The sequence below is a fragment of the Acromyrmex echinatior genome, chromosome 2, assembly GCF_024713525.1.
Source record: "Acromyrmex echinatior isolate Ae372 chromosome 2, ASM2471352v2, whole genome shotgun sequence".
NCBI classification, from domain to species: Eukaryota; Metazoa; Arthropoda; class Insecta; order Hymenoptera; family Formicidae; genus Acromyrmex; species Acromyrmex echinatior.
Window position 1 is genome coordinate 18,240,324 of NC_141853.1, and position 26,047 is coordinate 18,266,370.

General features: G+C 39.1%; 1 long non-coding RNA gene across 1 annotated transcript in view; it reads right to left on the minus strand.

Moving 5' to 3' along the window:
• LOC105143508 (uncharacterized) overlaps positions 1 to 26,047 on the minus strand; it is a 230,683-nt gene that overhangs the window by 191,887 nt on the left and 12,749 nt on the right. The gene's annotated exons all lie outside the window — the stretch shown is intronic.

Here is a 26,047-nt window from a genome sequence, read left to right on the forward strand (position 1 = left end):
GAAGGAGGGAATAGGAAAAGAGTGCAGTAATTGTCTGCTCCGGCTAAGGCAAACAACCAGCCGTGCCTTCGCCATTTTCGATGTAAATGCCGTAGAATTTTCAAACGTTCGACATCTCTTGGAATAAAGTTCTGATTTATGTTGTTACATATGTTTTGCCGATATATTTAAAGATTTTTAAGAACATAAAAAAATGCATAACTGCTTAAAAATAGAGTTGTATTATTAAATTCATAAATATCAAAAATTATATCCGCAATAGGAGTTATTTTTAATAATTTCTATAGATCGCCAATGTTTCTATTCAACATGTCGTTAATTTAACTAAAACAATAGAATTAAGTAATTTAACTCAAGAAAAATATTAAATTTGATTTAAACATAATTTATTATTTATTAAGTGCATTACGTTAATATGGACGTCGTTTAATTTAAAACTAAGCAATTTAACCATTACAATTTTAATGCATAAAAATTAAAAATAACAAAATGTTATTTAATTCAAAAGAATTGGGTTACCATTGCTTTTTTTATATCTATGGTACAATGAATAATTCAATTCATGATACTGTTAAATATAAAATAAATCATATGAAGAAATATATTTTTCAAAATAAAAAACAATTCAATACGACAATTATTTTTTATACCAGATCTATGCAAAAAAAACATTTATCGCTTTGTTTCGTTTTTAACAGAATTCAAGGGTGCATAATAAAACATGTAGTCGAATGTGCCGGAAATATTATGGCCTTTTCGGCATCGCATCCAATGAGCACGGAACGCAGCGTGTCCTCGTATATCATTCCAAGTATGCTTGTATTTAACAAGCTTTCGCATATTGTGAAGAACATACTTAAAAGGAAACCAAAAATGGGAGCAAGTAGCCAAGCTTGGGGATAGAGAGGGAGGGAGTATGACTCCCAACAGCGGTAAAGAAGGTGTGAGAATCAGCGGGATCACCGTAACACCTCAGGCACTCTCTCGTATCACACTCTTTTTCACAGTGAGTAGCGCACAAACAATAACAAACAGCACTAATGAGACTCTTCAATATCGTGGGAGTTGCAAACGTCACCGACAAATGAGCGCGGCACTCCGATGTTCGCGACAGAGCTGAAATCATGTGAAGTTGTCCGATATTCAAATACATATCTTGAAAGATCTTTTCTTAGGTGATGACTTATTCACTTTTATAATGTAGTTACATCACTCGGAGACATATGTAATATGTAACGGTAACTTTTTATGTACGCGGAATAAAAGTGAATAAAAATTATAAAAATTATTTCGTATTAATATTAAAGATATATTGTAGATAAAACTGGCATTTTCTATCTTTTCTGGAGGAGATTCAAGTAATTGAAAAAGATTAAGTAAGTCCTTGTTCTTCTAAGACGAGTTTGGACAACTTGGGATATAGATTACACAATACGATGATTCTCTCGCGATTTGCACCTAACTGCGATATCTTTCCTTTAATTTCCGTCATTATCTTCCATTCTGCAATACAACCTCTTTGTCCGTTAGCAACAGTTACAAAGTCTACCGTTGCAACAGCTGCGCGAGTATGCAATTAAACTAATTGGACTAAGAAATAATACCAACTGAGAAGATTGCACGCCACTGAACAGTCCTTGCGGAGACCGAGGTTTGCAATGATTATTTGTTCTTTATCGAGAGCGCGAGACATGCATAGTAGTTCCGATATCCGCAATGCTCATCGTTATCCGCGGTTGTGAATCAAGATTTAAATATTTTGCGTCGAATCTAATGCGAATCTGACGCAAATCAAATACTGAATCAATACGAATCTGAAATAGATGATTCACATGCAATTATGAGCAAGCATAAATTTATACCGATATTTCAACAACGTCATCAACCTTACCTCTATTAACTCTTGTAATTGAAAGATTAAATATTTATTAAAGTGTATCTGGTCCGAGTGCATTCGCGTTGAATAATTTTACTCAAATTTCGGTTGTTGAGGAGCTGTAACAGAGCTAACAGAGCTCTAACATTTCCAATCTCTGTGTCGATTAATAATTTGCAGAGACCAAAGCGTCCACATGGTTCCAGACATCATCCGTGCGCGCACTCGCGTTTGTCTGGAGCTCACAATCACGACTAATGGATTTATGTGGCTTCATTCTTTGCGCAACAATTAGATTTATTATCGTTAACAAGACCACCGACTTTCGATCGGCGCGGACAAAGCCGCGCCGTGCGCGAAGCAATTTTCTCCGTGAACGTTCTCGCAGGTGTAACGGTGACGACGGGCGGACAGGGCTGATTTGCAAAGCAGTTTACATCGTTTATACAATGAAGGATCTTTGAGAGGAAAGTTAAAGCTTAATCGTCGCGCAGAATACGAGGAGGCGTACGGTAGTTTCCCCGTCGTCGTTTTTGCCAACGTCGTTGCCGATGAATTCATCGAAGTCAAGGCGATGAAAACCTATTAGCTGTCAGTCAATAAACAAAGGAACGTTTTGGGCGATTTAATATTGATTAATGGAGAGGTTAAGGAAGCGTGGAGGCGTTTAGTCAAAGTTCTCTCTAAGGCAGTGACGGGGAGAAACCATGGAACGGGACAGAGAAAGTAAATGCCTGATAAGGAGAAAGAGCAAGGGGAGGAAAAGAGAGGGAGAAAGGAATAGAGTAGAGAAGAGAAAGAGAGTGAGAGAGAGAGAGAGAGAGAGGGAGAGAGAGGGAGAGAGAGAGAGGGGGAGAAAGGTGCACCGGTTAGTGTGCGTGCGCGTGTATGCCGAGCGATTATCGAATTTCCTCCCTGTAACAATGAGGTCCTATTAACTCCCACCCTCGGCGAGGTTCACCCGATATAACCCCCGCTTTTGTGTATTGTTAAGTCTATCCGCATTAAGCGATCCATAATGCGAAGTTACTCTTCGCGATAAATCGTTTCAAATTGCTGCGTCCGTTACGGATACCTGCATAAAGCTCGGCGTTTGATACAAAGCGGCGAGATCGGATTTTAGCTTTCGATAGAGCGCAGTATATATTTCGAAATACGCAATACATAAAAGTAATACGCACGTAAAATAAAAAATTTTCTCATTTATAGTGCATAACAATATAATCACATTAATTAATTATTCTATTCTCCTTGTATAATTCAACCGTGTCCAACTTTTCTGAAACATATTGTATTCATGGAAATAATAATGATTTTTAATTACGATGTAATATGAATCTCGTTCTTTTTTAAATTCCATGAACAGTTCGGGAGTACGATTTTGATCAGAAGGCATAGCAGCACGCTCGAATATCTCGTTTGCGTTTCATTATAAAAAAATAATAGTTTTCTTTTATCTTTGAAGTACACTAACAATCTTTCGCGAGTCTCCGGCATAGTACACTCTTAACTCGTATATTTAGCTAGAATTCCAGATACCGCTAAAAGAGCCCCCGTTCTTCTTCTTCTTCTTTTTTTGGTTCATTGTTTTTCTCTCGCTCATACGTCTTCGTCTTGCCGCCCTATCGTAGCACGTGTCTTGTTTGCTACGAAGTCCGTGACTTTCAAGAGGACATCACCTTCCCCTCTTCCAATTAGTTCTACTTTCTTTTTTAGGAATGATATATGTTTCATTCTTCGCATGATATCGCAATGAAATTGGAAATAAAAATGTACAATTGCGGAAGTCTTTCTTTTATAAAACTATTATTGTTGTCGATCAATGTATGCACTGGAAAAAGAATCTGGTTGCATTAATCGAAATTCTGGTTAAAAATAGACAAAAATTAGAATTTTCTGATTAAATCTAATAAAATTCTAGTCGAGATAATCAATTATGATGATCAGATTTCTTGTTGATAAAACTAAAATATGTTGTGTTTCGTTCATTTTCAAAATAAATTATTTTCACTGTGATTATATAGCTGTATAATTATCAATAAAAATATTTTTGAAATATTTACTTTATCTCTACACGTGTTTTAAGTTATATTTCTCTTATACATAGCTATTGTACATTTAACTTCATTCATTTAACTTCACAATCCAATTACGAAAACTATCATAAACTCTTATTAGAGCAATGCAACGTAACTGACACTATCAAATGAAGCAACAGTACACAAATACATTCTTTGCGTTTCTGCTTGTCAACAATTAAACGATCACGTGCGCCTATCATCACGCGTTGCGCGGGTTCATTAAGCGCGAAATAAAGCGCGCGCGCTCCCTAATTGCAACCGGCCCGAATTTAGCAACATTTGCACTCGGCGAAACATCTGTCTTAGGTGTTTCGCCTTTCGACAGACTTTCGGTGCCGCGCGAAACACGCGGTGGCGGAGTTCTGCAAGCCAACGTGATTGCATTTTAATTTCTGGCTGCGCGATAATGGAAACCCACGATTCTCGGCCCGCGCGATCGCACAACGCTCGCGCATAATTGGAGATCAAGAACGTGACGTTCCTCGCGACGTCGCCGGTCTGCGCGGAGCTGGCATTTTGGAAAAGATTCGTAATGCGGAATACTATCTTACGTAATGCAGAAAATAGCTCGCGAGAAAATAGAAACACTACGCTGTAGCTCAGCGGTTGATTCTCATAAGAAACGTTGATGTTTTGCAAACTAAAAATTCAGAATATTATTATTGATTAAAGAAAATTTTAAACAAAAAATTATGATATATGTAATTAACGTTTATAAAACAGAGATATGAAAGTATTTAAATTTAAGTTTTTTTATTTCTGTAATATATCTGTAATTATTAACAACTGTTTGACTGCAATGAATAAATATAATGGATACTTATGCAGCTAATAGTAATGTCCATCCTTTCTTGTTTCCTTTTTCTATTTCCTCTGCGGGACAATAGAGAGAGGAAGAGAAAACATTTTACTCGCACGAGAACAGATCTGATCTAAGTATCATGAAAATCTACCGAATTATTACCCTATGTCATCGCGTGCCAGAAGATACGTTACGTTCAGACTGCGTTGAAGCAGGTTCCGCAGCAATAAATAATAAATAATTCTTAAAACAGTCGCCTATACATCATCATGTCATTTTCGTGGCGCTATATCCATGCCGTCGTCGCCGCCATCGCCATCGCCATCGCCATCGCCATCGCCATCGCCATCGCCATCGCCATCGCCACCGCCATCGCCATCGCCACCGCCATCGCCATCGTCGCTGCCGCCGCCGTCGTCGTCGTAGTCGACAACGCGGAACGACGCGCTGGAAAATTTATCGATGCTAATTTCCCGGCCGCGATCCTCCACCATCGTGGAAAAGAATTGTTATCCTGCCAGGGCTCGCCCCCGCGTCGTCACACCTCGTCTTACCCTATCCTCGGGTGCTTGTTACCTGCGTGGTTTGTTTTTTCTACCGAGCGATGCGACGTGGTAAAGCTCCTTTTTAAAATCGCACCCTGTTCTTCCACTTTAAATGCCGAGTGAGAAGTACCGACGTGAATCAGCAATAAAGATCTAATAGTATTCTTTCGTCTCGTCTTTATCTCGCGTCTTAACTCCCAGAAATTATTGTTCTTCTGATAATCGGAAAATAATACAAGAAACCTAAACTGGTGTGCCCAGCAAAATAAATTTTTCGTAGCATAATTTTAATTGGATGTCACTCTTTATTATTTTCTAATGCATTTAATTTTGTATATTTTAATAAAAAATTAAAGAATTTTTATCAAAAGATAATAAAATTCATATTCAAAATTAATCGAAAAGCATGATTCTAAAAATCAGTACTTACGTACAAAAATTCCTTTCGCTAGTAAAGACATAAAAACTATGTTTTGTCAATAAGAAGTTTAAGAATCACAAATGCATTTCACGAAGGAGGGGCGCTGTATAAATCACGAAACCTGGTGATCCAGTTGGCACATCGCTATTTCATTTCTTTCAAGTACGGGTTATACGGGTAATTTCTATTACAAAAGAGCACTGACTCTACAAACGCGTGCATTATACCCACTTCTCGGCACGCTCATAATTCCGACAACACTTTTTCGCGGCTGTAATCTTCATAACGATGTCGCGAGTGCCGTAACACGGTAAATTACTGGATCAATGCGCTTTAGGAGCGAAACTCGTCTCTACGTGGAGAGAGGGTGTTCCCGAAGAATGTGATGTAGACAATGCGCAAGCAGAAAAAAACAAAAGGAGGAGGGGTCTGACAGTAAAGATACGCCGAGGGGTTCGTGGAAAATAATCTTGGAAAAATTTCAATCAGCAAAATGCGTTACATATTCATATCTGCCCCCGCACAATCTTGCCCATAAATAAAGTAAGTTATTATGCCTCGCAAATTGCGAGACGCTCGGCGTGACAACGAATTCCGTTGTTACATGCGTACGCGAACGATTCGTTATCGTTGCTCTCACAAATTATTGCGAAGAGATTTAGACACGTCGACAGAATGGTATACTTATTACTTTACAAACAATATAAAACACCGCAACCCCCTTATGAGGGGGTTTTGAAAAATTGCAACGTGATAAATAATCAAGTATAAAAAACGATGCAGTCGATATATGTACGTGAGATTTCGCGTTGCGTTTCCTTTCCTCCGGATTCCTGGAGTGCGCGGAATTCAGCCGGCGAAACCCCTCCGCGCTCTGGCTGGTAGTTAAAAGTTACAAGATGATTCGTTGAGTAATCCCAGACCGTTCCCAGACGGTGGCAAATTGCAATCGTGAACGCCGCGATAATTGTCGCGCCAGTTCGCGTAATGACAATTTTCATCGTGTCGTCACACAGCGCGACTGGCAGGGGGGATGGTAATTGCCCTATTGCATCTTTCGGAGCATCGTCATTATCGCAAATAGCCCATTCGGATTTCGAATGTCTCGCGAATACGTTGATACATTTGACGTATATATACGTGCTAATCTGCTATTTAAAAACTTTACGAAAGGATAAAAAAAAACAATTTTCATGATGAGTTAGAGGCGTGTGGCATTACTATTTATACATAAAAAGAAAATCGCTAATAGCTTCTCCTAACAAAAAGATTAAATTTCGAATTTGAAGAACAAATCGTGACAACATGTACGAAATTCATTTTCATACAAATCGTGAAACAGTACAAACTGGCACATTCTACAGCCTCAGAAATAATTCATGATCAGGTAATTTTAATCCAAACCGTTGCCTCGCCAATGTAGCGAGTGTCGCCGAAGGTTTTTTACCCAGTCATCAATCTGTCGTGGCTCAAGAGGGTATCTTCAAGGATCACGCTATCTATAACATACTACGCGCGTGTGGCTGTACTTCCGAAGGAATTCCAACCCCGACGCCGTTGGAATTGCACGGAAGAGTCGCCCGGGGAGTTAAGCTGAGCAACAGCGTTGCACCGCCCAGTCCGTTAGTCTATCCGCACAATAAACTACAATCACAAATTACAGAGTCAAATAGTTTCGGCGTTTCGCGCGGAATGTCGCAATTTCAGTTTCGCGAGAGGGGGTTTTCGGACCGGCAGGCGCTACGGCGGAGAAGAGTGGCGTGGGGAGTCGCGGTGACTTCTTCCGAGCATAGCGAGAGGCGGGTGAGGATGGAAGATGGAGAACGTCGGATAGAAACACTGGGGACTAGGGGAACCAGACGTGGAAGGAGGAAACGTGCTGGCTCTAATGAACTTACAATAATTGCCAACCATTGATCTATGGGCCAAAGAGTTGTGTTCCCTGCTGTATACCATTACCGAGGACCTCCTTCCTTCTCTCCTACGTGTTCCTCTTCCTATTGGAAGCCTCTTTTCTTCCTTCCCTCTCGGGCACCGCCAGCGTCGCCCGTTCTCCCTCATTGGGATAATGTTCCTAGCCGGGGTGGCATACATTGTGCCTGGCATTAAAGTAATTCTAGGCAGCTAACTGCGACGACGAGGAAGATTCTCGTCTGCGATTGTTTATCCTCGTCGAAACGCGAGAGTGAATTTGCAGAGTGGGAAATGTCAGAAGCGTCTGCGCAAAGAGATATGGCAACCATTTTTTAAACAATTATTTAAAGCATAAATCAATTAACACTGAGATAAATTTAAACTTACATAATATTTTAAACTGGTAATACATTGATAGAAGATACTTTTCATAAATACAAAAAAAATTAATCAACTATGCTACTAATTTTATTACAACAATTATAAATAGGTATATCTGGCAAAAGACGTTTTTCCAGTTTATTATCAAAGAAAAAACATTTTAAACTCTTATGAAAGATACTAAGCTTATGTCTCGATAGGAACGAAAGGATCATTTACATGCTACTCGATAGGCAATATCGGACGCAATCGCCGTTTGCTTTAACTGCTCCACCAGGCAATTTTCACTATCGCAAAAACAATTAATGCTCGTTAAAAGAAATCCTTGATTTACTGTTGAATGGGGTTCGAGGCGAGATAACCACTGCTGGCATACTTTACGAAATCCCTTCCTTAGCTGCGAGTTAACAAGAGAGTTGCAACGCTCCCAGTCTTTGACCCGTCAACACAAAGAGCTCCATTTTTCCTTAGATTTTTCACAACCGCAAGTGAATTTTCGTGATATTCTTCTCGAAATGCTATTCATTTTTTATGTTACTAATATTATTAAGCGTTAATTGAATTTTGCAACAATTAAAACTTTATCAACAGTTACAAGTTTATAATCAATATATTTCTATTTTCAGATGTGGTAATATTATAAATAAATCTTGTGAAGATTTAAATTTCAGATTTTATAACACGAATAGATAAATAAAAAATAATAACTAAGGTAAAGAAAAATTTGTTATGACATTTTTATGTTATACCATGTGAGTGTCTTTAAGGCTGCCTCTTACTGTCGCGAACGTATTAGTCGGTAGGAGTACAATAGGTGGGTAGAGCTTATGGTAACGGATGCTTTACTGCCGGCGCTATAGCCATTAACGGGTAATTAGAAACAGATGCCGAGCGAATCTTTTAACATAAAGCATAACCTTAATTCATAAAGTGCGATTATTCAGCGGCTGGGACACCCGGGAAGAGACCATACATCACCGCTACCTTCGAAACAAAAGTTTTAATTATTTATTAGCCGAGGCACGCGCTGAATGCAACATTGCAGGTCCGCGGTACCTCCGCGGTGCTTTATCTTTTATGTACTTACCCCTTGCCTTCAAGAGGCGGATGGGAAAGTCGAGAACTTTATCAAAATGAAAAGAATACAATCTTTCACCTGCGAGTCATGAATCGCTACAGACTTGAGAATTAATATTCCTTTGTTTTACGTTATTGGACATTTATTATGGTAAATTACGCATCGACACGCATTGTCTCGCAGTTTCATTTTTTATTATAATTAATAATGGTTAACGCGATTATCATGATTCTCTCGACTTGTTTCGGTATTAAAATGCAAATTCCAACTATGTCGCAAGAAAATCTCATCTTTTTTCTTCATAAAGCTAATTATTAACAATTCAACAATTCTTATCCCATATATCGATTATATAACCACGCTCGCGTAATATGATCACAAAAGACAAAGCTAGTTTTTCACCGATTACCGATTTTAAGACTCGGGAAGGCATGATTATCAAGCGCGACACAAAATCGCATAATGATCAGGTTGATGGCTCTGCTATATTGTTTCGACTTGTGCTAGTTAATCTTGCTACTCGCCGAAGAGGCGCCGCAGCAAATTTGACTGCGCAATCCAGCGAACCGGGAGGATTTGAAAATGAGACGGCTTCGGAGCGTAGGACGAGGGACAGGGGAGAGACGTGGCAGAGTGACGTGGCACAGGGCTGCCCAACGGGGGACAGACAAAGAAGAAAGAGCACGGCGACCTACAGAGGAACAAGGATGGCGAACACCGGGGCCGCACCCTGCTCGCGTGGGTCGCCGGATGTGACAGTCGCTCTCTTTAATTACTCACACGCATACGCGCGCCGATGCTACGTGCAAGGCCCGAAGGACCAGAGGATACCTGACACACGCGTCCGCCACCCATACCGGTACGGATTCTTCGACTTACGCGCGTCGCATTATGTTTTGTGAGTCTGCCCTCCCACAAGACACAGGGCAATCACGTGCGGCGCAGGAGATGAGGAGGAATCCTACAAACCGATAAAAGGATGACAAAGAGTCGCTATGCGCGTCCGGTCCCGATCAGAGTTTATTTGAATGAAGCAACCTCCACAGGAGGATCGTGATTATCGACTTGTCTTGTACAAAATATGCATAATATCCTTGTTGATACTACCATCAATGACATAATAAGAATACGAGTAATGAATAATTGAAATGACCAAGTGCTCATTATTATTATTATATATTATATGTGTATACCGAGTGAATTCTTCGTATTTTTTCATTCTGAATGTGAGACATCATATATATATTATCGCAACTAATGGAGTCATTAGAACAGTTAAATCGTTATTCTTTATAACGCCCATTATCTTCTCGATCATAACTCATACACACCGCACGAGAACCCGCAGAGTAGAAGTCTTAATTCAGCAATTAACCTAATGGAATGTATATAACAATTAGGCGGTCCACGCAATTTTGTTTCGTCCGCTTAAGGATGAAAGGGAGCTGTTGCATCCCTCCTGCTTGAGACTTTTCCCACCGCCCAAGGCGGTGTTCCTCTCCGAAGAAAAGGAAAGCAAGGACGGCAACGACGACGGTGGTGATACCACGCCGTTGATGGTGCCGTTAGATGATGGTATAGGAGGAAGAGGTTAGCTGTATCTCGTAATTACCAGCTGATAATTTATGTTTATGCGGCCGTAGGAGCACCAGGCTTACTTACCCCTTTCGCCGTCCTTGGATAGGGTTCAAGCGTGCGGAGTATATTACTACACATTCTTACGCGCGTGCGAGGGTGTCGGAGTCGCGAGTAAAACCCGACGGTTGGGCGGCAAGGAGGGAGAACGGGGTGAAGGAGTGCCCCTTGTTCATATTATACATCCTTAAAGTCCTGCCACCCATTACACTGCGCCGCTGAAATTTACAGCCGTTTTCACACGTTACTGGGGGGGGGGGGTTAATAGTCCCTGCGGAAAACCGGGAGAACGAATTGTACGGGCCCCCGAGATGCGAACGTTTCCGAGAGGCAGGAAGGACTCGAGGACCACGAGCTCCGCCATCCCTTGACCGCAATGAAGGGTTGCGCGTGCCAGGCGTATCAACATTTTGCGACTGTTACACATACGCAAATCGGTAAATTGATTAAACAATGGGATGACTTCATGTTTAAGGATCGCTGGTTAGGAAAGCATTAAAAAAACAATTTTAATATTATGTATATTAAATAAAAAGTCTTTAATTAATAATAACCTTGTCAGGGACGAATTTTTAATTGTAATATTCAATACGTAATCCAATAAATACTTTCTAATTAATCCTTATTTGCTCTATGTAAACTTATATATACCATTTGATATTAATGTCTTTGTTTTAAACTTTACTATTTCTATTGTAATCCTACAATCTGAACAATAGGGAAGATTGAGCACACGCTTATTCATTGGCTTATTCATTGGCTTATTCTACGGAAGCGTGAATTCATTGAATTGTTTGGGCACTCCACGCCCGTCGAACCGATTGGAGCTGTTATATAGTCCGGAACTAATTGCGATCGTCAATTAGAACGCACCGACCGAAACGAGTTGAAGATATTAATTATCGATGGTTCGGCTCGTGCGACTCATGCGCCGAGACGACGAGTGGCAGCAACAGCAGCAGGTAGATAGGTAGGTGAATACTCACAACCATTATCGGCTAAATATCTGAGAGAGAATGAGAGAAAGTGAGAAGGAGAAGAGTCATGGTAGGAAGAGGTGTGCGAGGACGGGTTGCAGAAAATTAACTTTCAATTTGAACTCTTTATCGCGCCTGCAGCTTTCCCTTAACGGGGGCCACCCTGTAGATGGTACGACCGGCAGGTAGCTTACACCTGTACTCCGAATATCGGCGACCGACGGAACACATTCCCCTTTCCACGTTCCTTCTCGCGCTATCGCCAAGAAAAACTTCCGGTTTCCTACATACTCGAAGACGACGAACGGTTTTCTGTGCACGCAAGCTTGTCGATCGTGTGTGCTTCTCACACTGAGGAAGTTTATTTTAAAAATTTACAGTAGGTCCATTCTTCGTCGTTTGTATGCCGTACGTACGTTGCCCGATAATATCGGGATGTGAGAAAGAATCTCAATGCGGAGAAATATTATGGGTAAGACCGATTTTAATAAGACATGAATGTTGGTGGTTAACTAGTAAATTTATATTCATAACCAGATTAACAATTCGATGGCATAACTCCGATCTATAAAGACATGAAGAATTGACACATTTATTACTCTTTCCATCAATTAATAAAACGAAGTGAAAATATCAATTGGCGAAACCTATAACTTACCTATCTCATTACGTTTATCACCGATTCTCTGAATCTTGATCATGAACTATTATTTGCGAAAGCTCTACATCAGTACATCCCATCTTATTCATAAACATATACTACTGACGTAACGTCAATAAAAGGATCGACGGATGTCGGTTACTGAATCGGCAAGAAAGTGCAACGTGGTCACGTCAATATACGCGAGTCTGACTCTCCGTATGTCGTGCTCGTTCACCCTTGACGCAGCACCTTTACATTTCGAGTCGTCGCGAGTTCGACGTTCCGCAAAACGTATTCCGCAGTACATGCATATGTGCGTGCGTGCAGGTCGACACGAGTGTAAAGCGGGGCGATCAGGTGAGGAAACCGAAGGGAAGCCACGGAGGACACGCAGATGTCGGTGAAATTCCGTTCGAGAAGTCACTCGAGCGGCGCCGCTCGCATAAGTGAACAAGGCAACCCACTCCGGCGCGTCTTCCTTTATTGCCACCAGGTACTTCTTATTGCCTACGCACGAATTCGTAATGCCCGCTACGCACTAGCGCACGCTCGTTTCGTAAGTAAGCCGCAGATCGACCGGTAAGATTCGGCGAAATGTTCGTGCGGGGAGGAGATTTTATCGCGATTATTCACAAAAATCCGCCTGTACGTTACGACGCTGTACGCTTCTTCAGCGTACTTTCACGACTTTTTTACATAATCGAAAGTGGCCGCGTGCAAACTGAAGAATAGCATTAACTGTGAACAGATGTGTCTTTCTTATACATACGAAAAAAAATCTCTTGTTTTTGTTCCTTACAAAGTTATATTTATACCCAATTATAAAAGAATCCTGTTAAATTGCTTATATTTATATGTTTTAAAATTTTATGTGTATCAAAACATGGCAAAACAAAACAATTACTCTAAATTATATTAAAATTATATTAAAATTAAAAAATAGTAGAACAATATAGTCAATTACTATTAAATAAATATTTATTAAATATTTATTAAATAAATAAATATTTTTATAATATAATTTCCGAAATGAATATATCCCTGCAACTATGTATTTATATGATAATAACCTAGTACTCGTAACTCTTCCAAACACTGTTTTATTTATTATTACATTACTGAAATATTTTCTGCCTATAAGAGATGATATCAGGTTTGAAGATTAGTGAAGAAATAGAAATAATATTGAAAAAAGATTAAAGGAATACTCAATTATCAAGTAACGAGATCCGACTCACTAATTTCTGAACGACAGGGATTGTAGTGCAACCAGTCATTAATTCCTAATTAAGAAGCAGTAAAATTTCAATAACGATCATTAAGAAGTGAACGTTACAGGGCCCAATGTCTATCAACTGATACACGTTATGTCGAAGGGTTGTGGAGAATGGGAAACTAAGAGCAAGACAAAGATAGAAGAGAAAGAACAAGACAAGAAAGTACGACTGACCGTCAGGTGCGCCAGATGCGCGCTCGTCCCTTCTTCTTCGATACTAATCGTTCGCCGATCGTTTCTAAACGACCTTCGTATACCGGTACGAAGAACGACTTCCTCAGTCAGAACCGTTCGCCACACGACATCGCTATTACAATAAAATTATAGCGAAGAGCTATGCGGTTAGAGTCGTTACATAGCTACGTTTACATCAGCGATATTATTCTAATCCTCTGCAGTCATATTATTGCAAGTATGATTAAGATTGTGGTTAAGGAATCCGTAAAGTTCCTAGTTATGAAGACAAGCAGCTCTCGGATTAATTAAATTGATCGATTTTATGTACATGAGAAAAATAGAGGATATTGCTAAAGTATGTAAAAATTTAATTAAATACAGATCTGAAAATAACTGAACTATCAAAATAATTACATATAGGATATCCAAGCATAATGATAATATTATAAAAAGTTTTGATATTTTAGTAACAATTTAAACATCCTATACGTAATTATTTTGATAATCATTCAACAAAATTATTTTCAAATCTGTATCTAGCTAAATACTTTTTAAATATTTCATCAAAATTGTTCTTTATGTATTTAACATAAATTGGCTTAAAATATTTCACTCGGTTTCAGCAGTATCGTTCAAGAAGTGAGATTATGTTAACCTTGTCGTATGAATGAAAATCCTTGTAAGGCAACACGAAACGCGCCGTAAGGCAACACAATGGTCAAAAAGGATGCACATTCGTCCGGATATAATCACCAACGTACAATGATCAAATAAGCTCGCTCCAGGCTGCGAGCATTCGTAACGACGCAGCGGCACTCGCCTGGTACTCAACGGTATTCTCCTGGTACTCGGTATACACGTTAGGTGCGTGAAAGTTACACCGGTGGTATCGGGTAGCCCATTATATTCCGCAGCAAGGTTAATACTGGATGAATTGGAATTGAATATTATGGCCCGGCCTGTGCAAACAGGGCCTCCGCGCGATGCGTGCTAGCCGATGGTGGTGGCGGCGGCGGCGATGGTGGTGGAGGTGCCCACCGGGACGAAGCTACGCGGAAGCGGGTAGTTGCGGTATGGTAACAGGTACGGACCTTGGTGCACCCTGCCACCGGTCACTTGTACAGAATTGTAATTATAACGTCGGTAAGTAAATTATAATACAATGCCGCGCCGGCGCGTGTTTGGTATTCACAAGATAAATAATACCAGCGTACGCCTCCGGAGTCAGCCGCGAGACGGACCGGAGAAGCGGAGGGGACGGACGAACAGACGGACGGACGGACGGACGAATGGATGGACGAACGAACGGGTCGTGCTGGGAAACAGAAGCGAGTGATGAGAAAGGGGCGAGGAGGCGGAAAACAGAGAAGTTGAGACTCACGGAGCAAAATACCCGAGTTCTCCGCGCTTCTGCGGTCAAAGAAGCTTGACCTCGGACCACCTCGAAATCACCTACGCGGAGTTTTCTGACCTTTGTCGGGAACGCCGCCGGAAAAAATCTCGCGGTGGCTCACCGGCGAAGAGAGTGTTTGGCATATGAAGGAAGTTTTGTGGTCGCGGAGCTAGTAGTATCCCGCAGTAGAAATCGTACGCGGATGGAACACGTTTGTGATGATCATTCGTGCATTAGCGCATTATCATCGATCCCAGTAATGACTATCTCGAATCTGAGGAGTTATAATAACTGTAATTTATCTCGAGCGTGAGAAGAAGTCCAACTCTGGGATTTGTTATATACGTTATAAAGCCCGCAGGATCTTAAATTCAACCGCGGCGAGACACAATATCAATGGCATCACATGAGCAATCAATTTCGGTACCACCGTGGAACTTCTCCCCTCTTTCTCTCTCTCTCTCTGTCTTCTCATCTCTGTAACTTATTCCTGTCCATTCCCTCGTAGCTTCGTTCTTTCTTCTTCTCGCGTGTCTCTAATGCCGAGACACATAAAGTCCAATATACGAACGAGTCAGCCGCACGATGACCATGACTCAAAAGTTCCCTCATCGCGTCGGGTAAATAACACCCACGTGACGGTGTCGCTTTCTTCCAGTCGGTGGCTAGATTACCCGGATGAGTTATGATAATTCCTGCCGGACGGCGATCAACGACGTCGAGCAATCAAACATGGCGCCCGGCCGAGCGTACCGAAGCCCGCCAACGCCGGTCGGAGTAATATCTTGCGTCGCGAAATAATACGATACTAAGCGTAAGCCTCTCCCGAGGGTCGGACACACCTGTCCTTTCGCACCTTCCTCTCGAGCGATTAATCTTTTTGCAGTCGAGACGACCTCTACTCATCTTGAGATCGTTAGGGATGATTGATACATATCGGCAAAATTGATTGTTGTAAACAACAATCTTATATCGAATCTATATCATATTTGTCGAAATTGCTAGTGTTTGATACAATGTCGCAAATAACTTTAAGACGATAATAATCATGACAGCTATTTCTGCATATTCGTATTACAAAAGATAATAAGAAATAATAATGATAACATTCTGAGAATAATTCCTAGTTGATTCATTCAAAATGTAAACGAGAAAACATTTTTTGTATAAATTCGCGGAAACAATTTTATTCAATTGAGTTCGTTTTTAAAGCCGCTTTGCGTCATCATTTAAAAAGTTGACACTTAAACGCGGTATTCAGCGCAATTGTACTTGAAATCGAAATGACGATTGTGTCGAACATAGAATCGCAACGATTTGAAGGAAGGGGAACGACGGATGTACCGTGGCGACAATAACAATTATTAACTTCATCTCAATAGCCGTAAATGCAATGGCCGGTCCGAGAAATCGCGCCAATTGCCGATCCTCACGCCGTCCCGCATATGTACGCTCATTAATAGTGCGCGCACACGTTGCGTTCGTGGAAACGGAAAAATAGTCTGGGAACAGCTTTGAGATCATTGCTGCGAACAATTCACCGTGCTACCATAAAATCAAAGCTAGTCCGGTTATATGGCGGAAAGGGGTGGCAAAAGAGAAGATCGATCGGGTCGCGTCGGTGCAAGAAGGAGTCGGTCAGCCCGATAGAAACGTCGCCGGTGCGCGAGAGAAAGCGACAAGCCCCGATAGCCAATGGAACCGATGGAACCAATGCGCGTGTTGCCAGTTTATTCCTACCGGCCAATCGTGTTAAATCGCTTCGACCTCCTCCACCGTCTCCTCCAGCTCCTCCCGCGCTCCTGTGCACGCCGGCTATTTCCCTCCTCCTCGTCTCTCTCTCCTCCTGTTCTGTTGGCCCTTCAGCTATGCCACGCATTACGCGAAAAACACGAGAGAAGAAAATAAGAGAAAGACGAAGATGTGGAGGAAGAAGAAGAGAAGGAAGAAGAGGGCATCGAACAAGACCGAGGAGGCAATTTTATCGCGCGAGCAAACCAGACGAGAGAGGGGTGAACAGAGCGAAGGAGGACGCAGAGGTACCGTTTATAGGGAGGGAAAGAGCGGTGTACCGGCAGTAGTGGTGGATATCATGAGAGAAGAGTAGTCGAGAGAGAACGCTTACCTACTCCTCTTCTCGGAGCACCGTCGCGGTATTGCGCCGTCTCCGTCTTATCGATAATTGGAAAAAGGAGAAAAAAAGGAAGGAGCCTGCCTGCCTGCCAGGAGTAGAGAAGCGACGACGACAAGAAGAAGGAGAATGAGGAGAAGTAGGAGGAGGAGGAGGAGGAGGAGGAGGAGGAGGAGGAGGAGGAGGAGGAGGAGGAGGAGGAGGAGGAGGAGGACGACGACGTCGACGACGACAACGTAGAAGAAAACGACGACGACCACGCCGGTGCCTGCAGCCAACCCCCTCGAACTCCTCTTCTCTTCGGCATGTCTCCTTCGTCCCCTCTCCCCTTTCCTGCCGTGTGCCGACCGTCCCGATGTCTCGCGCGACCATCCTTCTTTCTCACCGATTCCCGATGCGCGATCCATCCTCCTTTCTCGGATACTTTCAGTGCGCTGCCCGTCTTCCTTTCTCGCCGAGCCTCCTTCTCCGCGGGGCTATTCCACCTCTCCATCCTCTCCTCCTGCCTGCTGGATGGAGGTCCACGGAGGTCGGAGGTAGAGAGGAAGCGAAACCCGGTGGAGGTGGACGGCACTTCATGGAGGTAGAGAGGACGAGAAGGAGGAGATGGTGGCGGCGGTCGCACGGTTGGGAGGGGAAGCCTATCTAGAACTAGAGGGGAGAGGGAAGCTACAAGGCACGGTTGGAGCGGAGTAATGGAAGCTGGAGTAGATATTGTATGGCATTACCGGACGAACTTTCCGCCGCGAACATTGCGATATTGGTTTCGAAGAGCGCAGCCGAAGCAGCCCGAATGAAATTGGCCTACGATGCTCTTTTTCGTATCAACCACTTTTGCAATGGTAGTAGGGCTCAAGTATCCAGAAATGCAATATTAATAGCAAGATCAAAATAGAAGTCATGGAAGAAATTCAATAATCCATTTTAATTCAACTCATATAAAAAATTAATTTTATTTAAACTAAATTATTTTTTTATTTGATAGTTTTGTCTCTTATAATTGTTTAAATTAAATAAATATTACATTATAATAAACATGAATTAATTTTCTTGCTACCGATTTTAAAAGTAAAAGATGTATGTAAAATATTTTATTAATATTTTATTAAAATATTTTATTACTTCTAAATGTTGATGATCTGTATGTCATATAAGAATGTATACTTTATATGTTTCGATTAGAATTTCACATTATACATACATAGTTAACATAATTAATCTCGCCATCCATCTTAAATAAAAATTAGTTTTCGCGTCAAGTGTATTTAATTACATATTGTTCACACTGATTCTCTTTGTAAAAAAAAATATGTTGTCATACACTATTCTTTGATAAGCAATTATTATTTAAGGCATTTAAACAATCAAAGAATTGCACAACGTAAAGAATTGTAAAAACACCGGAAAGAAATACCATTTGCTGGCTTTGCGCACAATGAAAGTCACGTATTGACAGTCGAACATGGAACAATCATTACAATAGCCGAAGAAAAGAAGTAGAATTACAAAAGCATATTGAAACTTTGTATTCATTATACAACAAAATGTATTCCATAAATATCACTTCTTATAAAAATATCAGTTTCTCAGAATTTCCTATAGGATAAAACTGCGTTTAACAGAGAAAGCAACTTTGCAACTGTTGTAAAATTTTTCAATATGATTGGTTTATACATTTAGATTTAAAAGAAATCAAAAGTAAAAACCAATCATATTGAAAAATTTTACAATAGTTGCAAAGATGCTTTCTCTGCTGAACATAGTCATAGTGTCTGCAGTACTTTTATTTTTTATCAAGATATTTTTTGTTTATATAAAAGAGTTTATAAAAATAATTATTTCGACATAAAAATAATAATTAAATGAATAATAATTGTAATGTTACTTGCATACCTTGATAGATTTTATTATGTTTATTGGAAAATGAAAGATTTTTTCCACTTTCAATATTGAAAAATCTCTCTTACATTTACCAATAAATTTTATAAACATAATGAGAACTGTACAGAAATGCAAGTAACATTATTATTTATGTTGAAAATTTATATTATTTTTACAAATTCTTTATATAATATATAAACAAAAAATGTCTTGATAAAAAATAAAAGTTATATTGCAGATACTTTAAATTATCGATAGATTAAATGCACATTGAGTGTTAATAGTTTACAGATATTAATGGTTTGACTGATGTTAATGGGAGGTTAATATGATCTAATATTTCATATCGTATATTGATTCAGGACAGAAAGACAAGAATCATAGAGATATATTGCATAATGATATCATTGATATCGAAGTTTAATGTTTACTGCGACATGGTCATACTTTTAATGAAATCAAATTGCTCGTGAAGATGTAACATTGTCCGGACAAAAAATTTTATTGCGCGCTATTAAAGGGTAAGCACCGGTTGCAAATGTAATAAATAATTCATCGAACGAATGCGACGTGAAGTTTTAATTGATGATGATGATAATGGGGCAAGTTACACGTGTTTTCAAGTAATAAAGTATCAACTAATAGTATCCTTGATGCAGATTAACGATGAAATCAAGTGATCGAGCACAATTTGAAGGTCTGTGCTATAACAGAAAATTGACCGTTTTACAGGTTGCCCGTTCCGCATTAAAAACTGCATTATGTACTATCTCGACGAATAGGTATAATTATATGCAAATTACCCAATTAGTTTTGCTTGACATATTTGCAGTACTTGTTAATTTCATCATCGCTCAGTAACAAACTACAAAGATTATGATTTTGTACATCATGTACTTGTTTTTTAGGTGATCTTGTTTATCGATTGTGTTTCTATTACGAACATTAACACTGTAAGGAATAATTTGAGATGTGTGAGGTGTTACATCATTATCATTTGCGGTACATATGATAAGGATTAAGCTAATACCGTTTCTAAAATTGCTGTTGTATCTGCTTACCTTAGCGAGCGGAAGAAGTGAAAAAGAGAAAAAAGAAAAATGAAGCTGGTGACAATCGAGTCAACAACCTGCGGGCGTTCCGGCCATTGTTTCCTTAGTCGTTGCGTAGAACAAATGATATTTCGAGAGGAAACAATAGCGCTTCGTGTTCGAAGTATCGCTCTGGTTCGTGGAAAACACCAAACCATCTGTTACTGATATCCGACAGAAATTTCCGTTTTCTGAATGTGATTGAAGGAGGTCAGAGAACCTCGTATGAAAAGATACTACATGATTTAAAACCCAAACAGATTATTTTCAAATTTTTGTATGAACATTTTGTCATTGCAATCAACGACAAAATTTTAAAAAATTTTATAAAATTTTATAAAATTTTCATATTATATTATAGATATCATTTTGCAAAATAAATTCTTAATAGTTGTTAATCAACATCTAAAAATTTTTTTTATTTTTAGCGGAAATTCGATTTAGTCTATTGATTATTGCTTAAATATTTTATGAATATTCCTTGAGCACATTTTTTGACTGTAAATATGATAATCGTTGTTACGTCATGTACAGAGAACAATGAGTAGCTTAGGCGCACACACATTTCTTCGTTTATGCAAAATAGCTTCTGAAGGAAGATGATTGCTATCTTCACACTTCATATGCCTTAATTGGGCGTTGTCGGATGATGGAATTAATTTGCGATCGGTGAGCTGAGTAGCTAACGAGAGAATAGATTATTTTCCTTTTATGCATCGATGAAAATTTACCAGAAATTAATATATTGAATGATTCCTTTGGGATTACTTTATGTGATTAAATTATGATAATAAATGAGTTCGTTAGATTGTTGTAAACTGCATATGCTGTCCGCTCCCGATTGATTACTTAATAACACTACTAAATATTTATTATCATGCGCCCCATCACGCTTTTTACGGCGAAATAACTTCGATATACCAAACTGATATTGTAATCATTCTCAACGTATATTATCTTATTCTATTATGGGTCAGTACATCTCCAAGGTTCGTAGTATCTCGAATTATAATATAAACAAATACAATGATATAAGTTTACAGGGTATTAAAGAGCCAACAGAATTTGTTGCGTAAAATTATTTTATATATCTTAATGATAATGACATGTTTCGTCGACTGCTTGGTCGAGCTCTCTTCAGAAATCCAATAAATATAATTACAGATATGACTGCATCTTATTAAATTATCTGTAATTATATTTAATGGATTTCTGATTTCTCAATCAAATAGCCGAAACATGTCATTATCATTAAGATATATAAAACAATTTTACGCAACAAATTTTGTGGTTGGCTCTTTAATACCTTGTAAACTTATATCATTGTAATTGTTATTATTTAAAATTTTATTATTGTACTAATACAATATAAACAAGAGAATTTTATATATTATTATTAAGATTATTTGAGTGCTACAATTCTATTTACAACTATCAAGGCAACTATCAAAATTTTTTATAATACGATTTCCGAGCGCTTGTAAGCGTTAAACGTCTCTCTCAAGTATCTTTTTATAATGAAATATATAACGGGTGCAGAGGAAAGTGCCGCCGCATTATTCATCGCAACCGTGAAGTCTGACAGTTGCCGAGAACTTTCCAGCTCAAAATCGATGTCACGGCCGTAGTACCTCGATCTACCGCAACGTTGTCGAAGAAGGGAATAAATAGGAAGTAAAAAAAAAGAGAGAAGCATTGTATCTATTCTCGGGATCGGACTGAACAGACGTACATTGGCCGTTTAGTGCATGGATAGAAAGCTGCAATAATAACAGGAAAGCAACACGGTCAAACACATATCGTATATGTTTATAGCATCCGCGGTTGGATAGATCTCAAAACAGACTAGTATAGATCTTCAATAGATGATCTTTTAACTTTGTTATACTCGCCCCAACGTTTCAAGCACTGAAAATGTTTCATGTGGCATATCTGTACATATAAGGTCTACGTGAATGTCGAATAAAACAGTCTATTTCCGTAATCACTTGAAAACAATGCAGATATCGCGATCAATCGTTTCCCAAAACAGACTGAAGATTCATCCTAATTAATACGAGAATTATATACCTAAATTATATATTATAAATTATAATTATAAATTATATTATATATCAAAACTACATGAAAATAATAGCAAATAGTAATATTTTTGCATTACAAAATTTGTCATTGCTGACAAGTAAAGTTCGACTGACGAACGTACACTCGAGTCTCCGATTCTTCGAATATAATCAGACATAACTCATCGACGGTCTATTAAACCTTCGTAGCCCCTGCGTCAATGGAAATAGAGAAAGTCTCGCGTAAATTCAGCAGCTTTGCAAAGTGTTTACCGCCGACTAAGACGCGGAGTGCGTAAGAATTACCAGGAACAGTGATTAGAATCACTCGCTGTTTCGGACCAGCGACCAAAATCGTCCACGCGTGGAGGACTCAGCTGCTTGCCAGGCCGCAATTACAATACGTCGGAACCCCCCTCGTGTTTCCCTTCCCCTCCATCGTTCGCTACTATACCAGCTCACTAACTCAACTGCCGCCAAGCACCGACACACCTTTACTAGCGTGAGAGAAAGAGAGAGGAGGGAGAGATGGGGGGAGGAGAGAGGGAGAGAGAGAGAGAGAGAGAGAGAGAGAGAGAGAGAGAGAGAGAGAGAGAGAGAGAGAGATTCACTACACCCATACGTATGCCTCGTTCCTAGTGCACATCTCATTAACTCCACTGTTTCAACCTGACGAGGTATCGCCGACTATCAACCAGGCATCGACTTCGACGTAGGAAGTGATTCACGGTTCACCGTGCATCATTTCACGCGAATTCGACTGCTGCTTGCTGCATGCATACGTTACGCAGATCTGTGCGTTTCGTAATTTTCCATTAAACTCTTCTCCATTGCAGTTGCGGACCTTTGCGTTGCATCGATTTAAAAGATGATTATGATAATTCTTTTAACAGATAATTCTATATTTGTTTCGTAAAAAAATAGTGCAACTTATGTGTGCTAATTTAAATTTAAATTATTTATAGAATTAGATTTATAACATATATAAATTATAAACTTTAACTTATGTTAATATTATTTTTTAAAAATAGTAAAATTTTATTACATTTAATTTAAAAATTAATTTGCATTCATAAACGTGTGCGTTGAGTTATATCGGATCAATTAATTATGTATTATTGACATATTATTCATAATTTATGTGAAATTTCCAAGAAATAATTACACTTTGCGCCTATCTCATTGATATTTTATCATTATACATTATACAGCTCCTCACAATTATGATTTTATAAAGTATAAATCTACAGTAATAATTACTTAATTCTCAAGGCCGTTATAGAATATGTTATACAAGCACCGTGGAACCAATTAGGATGAAAATTTCGATGAATTATAATTCACACTTAACGTACCATGATAGTTAATCGCATGGATTAAATTCACCATCGAGTCATTATACCGCGGCAAAGTCTCGAGTTTGATGTTTAGATGAAAACACAATACGTTCACGTGAGTCGTCGCGCTCTGCCAGAGGAGAGCCACCTTGCAGCCCCCGATCCTAATTGTCTACGGAGCCAGGTGGGCCTTCCAGTCCCTTCCTGTCCGTTCATCAAACTGTCATTCGACGATGTCAGCCTTAAGAGAGCGAAAGGGCCCAACGCAACACATACACGCCACAAGTTCCTTCTTGAAAATCGAATTATCGTCAAACGCGGTCATTAGATACACGTGAGTGGCTATGAACAAAATACCAATAATTCTTGTATTTTGTTCCAGCACCGGAAGCTGATGGATCATTTACATGGTACGTACTTGAATTCATTTCAATTGTGGGAAAAATGTTGGTATTTCCTTTCTCTCCCTCTCTCCCTCCTCCCCCTCTCTCTCTCTCTCTCTCTCTCTCTTTCTGTTGTATCTACATTTTAAAATGCGGTTTCAAGGTAAGAGAAAAAGACTTACTTGTTTCTTCATTCATTAAAAGATATATCGTTCCTTTATTTCAAAAGTAACACAACTCAAAAATTAAGTTTTTCAGCAAAGAAAAAATTATATTTCAATTTAACTGACATTAATTAATTAAATAATATAAGCAAGAAGAATACTCTTACAAACATAATTAAATTTGTCATCTTTATCTAATTCATAATAAGTCAAAAATAACATTTTTTTTAGTTGTATCACTTTTGAGATAAAGAAACAAAATGTAATATAAATTATTTTACACTTAATCTTTAAATTATAAAATTAGGACCAGCATACAGTATTATATTTCCTGCAGTATAAAGTATTACGAATAACTTTCAATACTTGATATATATGACCTATAAAACGTTAATTATGATCACAAATTGCCACGTATGCGGCAGTCAAATCGAGATACGAAACATCATTTCCAGGTGTACACGCAAATCAAATTTATTCATACAGAGTATGGAGATCCATACACACTTACGCTAAAATCTAAGCGCGTATATTCATCAAAGCGTAATATACGATATTAAAGACAATTTAAACCACTTTCATATTCATTTTTAGTGATAACTCACCAACATCGCTCTTTAATTATTTTCATACCGTGGGTAACATAAATCGCGAATAGGCGCAATTTCCTGCGAATACAGTGGCCATGAAAGAGTCGTGTCGGTTTTGATGGCATCACCGGGACGCGCGTTACCTGCCACCTTAGTTTCTTTCCATTCGTTACTTCCTTTCGATTATCTCGCACCGTCCTCTATTAATCAGACCCGACAGTCGGTGCTCGCTCTTAATTACTTAGCGAGAGCTCGAAGCTTGCGTACGTAGATTGACCATAAAGATGACTCGGGTACGCTCGATTCTTCGATGGTACCGGCAATATAAAAGCGCCGACTAAGCCGCAGATACACAAGGAAAGGACGAGCAGTTTTAACTGCCCGTTAAAACTCGATGTATCGCGCGCGACGCCATTAAAGGCATTTAATCGAAACGCGAACGTACAGGAATTATTTTTGCTCCGACCTGCTTTTTTCACCTGTCATCGACCGTAATGACGCTAATAGACTTTGGAAGGATCAATTACGTTAGTTATATTTTTTTGTTCGAACAGATTTTATTCTGCTCATAACGCGTGTACATACAAAACCAACTTACATCTCTATCAATCACTAATTAATCATTATCTAATTTATTAAATATATAAATTGTTTTTAATGTTATGCTGTTAGAAAATTGTTTATATTTTAAAACTTTATTTGATATGCAGTTAAACATTATTAACCATGTTGGTTTGTCCAAATTTAATATACAATGCATATTATTTGGATCAATATGATTAAGAAATTCTAGAAAATAAAAAAATAAAAAATTTCATAAAAAAAAGAACTCATAATAACACAACAAAATTACCAAATATCTTAAATAAAATATTAGTACGAAAATAAATTTCATTTATAGTCAAATAGATCCGAACAGATTAACAAAATTAAAAAAGGAATAAAAATGAAAGAGATGTGTGTTACTATAATGTTGGTAAATATTCTTACGACGTACTTTCTCGTTCGTTTGCACGAGGATCGACGTTCTCACACGGATGGATCTTCGCACGTGTGTGCACGCACGCGTGTGTGTAAAGTACAATATATACGTTGAAAAGACTGCGTCTGATTTAAGACCCAAGCCTACCGACGGAATACCACTAGATATTAGGAACGTTCGCTCGGCGAACGAAGCTATAGACAGTCATATCCGGCGGGCACCGGCA